This window comes from Puntigrus tetrazona, chromosome 5 (genome assembly GCF_018831695.1).
Source record: "Puntigrus tetrazona isolate hp1 chromosome 5, ASM1883169v1, whole genome shotgun sequence".
Classification (NCBI taxonomy): domain Eukaryota; kingdom Metazoa; phylum Chordata; class Actinopteri; order Cypriniformes; family Cyprinidae; genus Puntigrus; species Puntigrus tetrazona.
In genome coordinates, this window is record NC_056703.1 from 21,484,803 (window position 1) to 21,489,057 (window position 4,255).

General features: G+C 39.1%; 1 protein-coding gene across 2 annotated transcripts in view; it reads right to left on the reverse strand.

Moving 5' to 3' along the window:
- The window catches only part of LOC122345940 (active breakpoint cluster region-related protein-like), a 248,527-nt gene that overhangs the window by 60,433 nt on the left and 183,839 nt on the right, over window positions 1-4,255 (reverse strand). The window lies entirely within an intron of this gene.

The following is a 4,255-nucleotide window of genomic DNA, read 5'->3' on the forward strand; positions in this document are numbered from 1 at the left end:
CGAAGAACCAATACTGGAAGCAAATGTCATGGAAAAAGTCATAAAAAAACAGAAAATGGAATTAATTCAGAGGGAAGCCATTTCTCAAATCTCATCTCTATTCAATCAGAGGTTGCGCCGAACAGCCAAATTCATCTTTCATACAGTATGACGTCAGGTGTATGAATGACTGGTGTAGCTCTGTGCTCGTCCTTCTTACGTAAAGAGCCTTGGTATTGTATAATAAAGCTTAACGCATGGCTGAAGATGTAACGTGACTCATGTTGTGAGCAAACAGGCATGAACCCGGCAAAAACACAACTTGTATTTATGCCGCTTTGTTTATACTGTAAGAACCCACAGGGAGCAAAGCAGGCTAACGCACTAAAATAAACACGACAAACAGCTTTGTTCAACAAACTCTCAGTAAAATATCATGCCCTGTTTCATAACGTCCTGACCAGCCTATTTTTCATGACTATAATGGTACGCTAAAGCCAGAAACCCAGCGTTACCTTTCACATATCTCTCTGTAGCATTACAGCTCTCACTCCGGAGAAATCTTGGCATTTGTAGGAAAACGTGTGTTTGCTCAGTGTGGTGTGGGAAAAAGCTGTAATTACTGTGGTATTCAGAGGTTGGTGTGAAGGTCAGACCGAAGTTTGCTGTAGTGTTCTGATGCATTGGGCTGATGTCACAGACTCAGACCGGACTGGGCCTCTTCCAGTAATCTTAATCACACAGGAAATGCAGATAATCTGCTGACTCATAAACATGGTCATCAACGTCACGCTCACATCTTTTACTATCATCATACACCTTTTTAGAGCTTTTCCATATAAGGTATGTGAAAACACTACCATAGAACACTGATATATACTGTTTTATGTAGAGCACATAAAATACGGCATTAAGCATTTCCCAGGTACTATTATAGTGCAGTACATTTGTATAAGGGAGGTTTCCTCAAAGAACGCAATAACATAAAACATGGTATTGCTTTGTCCAAAAATATGACCAAAAGGTTTTNAATCAGGAATTCAGCGATCATAAATACCCTGAAAGTTATGGCGCATAAGATATATTTTTAACAGACTGTCATTACCGTTGGATGCTAATCTCTCTTTGTTGCTTATAAATGCAAGCCAGTTAGCCTAAAAGAGGACAGTGTCATAAATCAAGCTAAACATCTGCTAANGTTGCTAATAAATGCAAGCCAGTTAGCCTAAAAGAGGACAGTGTCATAAATCAAGCTAAACATCTGCTAAAAAAGAACCATGAATAACACAATTCCTCGTGGACCCATCTGGTCCAATTGCGCAAATTATCATGAAACAAAACGTGAAAGAGTTACTGAACCAGACACAAACAGTCCGAAAGCATAACCTGTATTTTTAACCGTGTGCACTGGACACTGTAAAACAAGTAATATGGAAAACATCCGGTCCCATGATATATATCAAAGTACCATGGTCACAACACTTCACTTATAAAGATGATGTCTGTTACTGGACCTCAACAACACCCTCCTCCACTTNGAAGTACCATGGTCACATGGCCACAACACTTCACTTATAAAGATGATGTCTGTTACTGGACCTCAACAACACCCTCCTCCACTTCATTAGCTCAGTAAGCAAGGCCAACTGGGGGTTCTGTAGCCCCTCATAGGGGTCCGGTGCCCTCACACTGGCAGAAGATGATTTATGCCGGTGATAAAAGCATCCATTAGCATATAGCTGGCATTTAAAGGCCTTTAAAGAGGAGCAGGGTTCATCAGTGGTTCAATCATTAGCATGTTATAACCTGGAGCAGCATTTGTGGAGCAGTATAGGCTGGAGAGAAGATAGTTACAGCCGAGGATGGGTTCATCTCTGGGGACGTATTCTTCTTGTGCATAATACATCTCTTTCACACAGACCCTCCCCTTCTTCTGTTCTTTCACTCCTTTGAAAGGAGGATCATCTCTGCTTCGCCACAAGGGGCACTATGGTGAGTGTGAAAGAATCAATCAGTTTTCTCTTTCAGGTCAACTATGGCCAGCAATTTACTGAATACAGCATATGCTCCTTAGTACTGAGGTTTGTTATAGAGGTAGTTCAACTAAAAATTAAGGGTATATAATCATTTACTCATCACTGATCTCCATGCTGTTACAAAATAGAACGTTTTCTCTTCCGTGGAACATAAAAGTCAGTGATTCTCAACTGGACTAAGATTACATTGGATTTTACATTTAAAGAGCTGTTTACCTTAAGAATAAAAATACAAGCATTTGTGATTAAAAATTATATAATTAATTAATTAATTTAAAGAAAATCATGTAGAGCTCTTTGAAGCTGTATTGAAACACCAGTTTGAACCTGAACTGAAGAAATAAGCATTGGTTTACATCGATTGCAGTGCATTCTGGTATTGAATGCGTACACTTGATAATGTGCACTATGTTTTCCACCCCACTTTACCATAAAAAGTGCACTGTATACCTTTCATAAAAGATTTAGGGGGCGATTTTGGAAATGGCTATGTTTCTGGCCTGAGGGGTTGAAGTGGTGGTGTGCTCTGTTGAGATTTACGTTCATCAAATGAAAGAGCGTCTGTGGAGGTCAGACATTATGAGCAGGTCGTGAGACAACACTGGGATCATTCATGACCATATCAAAGGAACACACTCATACAGATAAACACACTCTCTGGCCCACAAAGACTCATTCAATATTCAGTCAATGAAACTGGCCATCTGTGAGAGAGCATTTCAAAGCATTTTAAAGTGCAAATGACTGCAAAATGAAGTTTGTTTATAAATGTAATTGGTGGTAAGTGGCAATTATGTGTGTATCTATTACACCTGTGTCTGAATACGAGCATATATGAGTAACTGTCTGTGTCTACATTTAACAGACAGTCTTTATGTGTCAATACCTGTAAGAAGACAAAGACAGGGTGTGTCTGTACAGTAAGTGTATGGGATTTACAGGCAAAAGGAATATGCTACCAGATATAATTAATACACAATGATGTTTGAGTAAGAACAGAAGGAGAGGAAGTCGAAGAAAGACAGGACAAGAGACAGTGAGCTTCGAGAGAGCACATGAAGAGATATTGGTCTTCCTTTGTTGCGTATTAATAACAAAATCTATTATCCCAGAGTCGCAGTGCTGCATGTTATAGCTACATCTGAGTGGTCTCTACAGTCAGACCTGGTTAAAGAAGAGCACTGACCTGACTAGGCAGGGGACACGCAGAAACACAGCAGAGGCTGAAATGCTTTGTTCTCATAGCCAGAAAAACTATGCACATAAATTAATGCTCAAAGTGCTGGCAGGGCAAATACCCCACGTGGAGAGACCTAGATTTCGCCGACTCACATCAGCACATGAACACAAACACACAGCTGCACACCTACTCCCACAGATACATGCAGAGTGTGAAGGCACTGATCTCATCACAGCAGAACACTGAGCTACAATCAATTAGATCGTGTGACATATTATGACTCATGACACTGACGAGCGATCCTTCTCTTGCATGGATCCTTAACCTTTTTTGCTGTGTGAAATTTAGACACTACACTCAACTGTTCAACTGTTTCAAGAGGTCAGTAAGAACTGATAGAAAGGGCATTTACGCTTTTCTTACGATCTTTTTATTTAGCAAGAAAAAATGTATCACGTTTTGCAAAGTTATGCAGCTTAACGTTGATAATATTTAGAAATGTTTCTAAAGCCGCAAAGCAGCATATTAGACGGATTAAAGGCTGCTGAAAATGTAACTTGACATGACAAGAATAAATTACATTTTGAAAGATATAATAAGATGAACATAATATAAAAGAGTTAATTGTGATAACTTTTTATTATTAATTTTTTTTATTATTTATTGTCTATCAAAAAAATTAAATTGGAAAAAAAAATACCCTGCAGTTCCACCATCAAAACCTTAATTTACCTGAAAAATATTGGATTTAGATTTTTCCTCAGTTAATAAAGATTCATAGATTCGTTTATAAAACCATGCTACAGATCAGAGAAACTTTGGTCCTATAAGGCCTCTGCAATTGCATGCTGGTGTTGTAATTATTAATAAAAGATTATTCAGTGGTGTGTGTGAGAGTAAAGGTGTGATTAATTGACCTCCATCAGTGGGTGGGTGATACTTGCCAGGGGCTCAGAGGATAGCAGGTTATAGTGATAATTAACCTCTAACTGCAGCCAGACCACACACACACACACACACACACACACACACACACACACACACACACACACACACACAC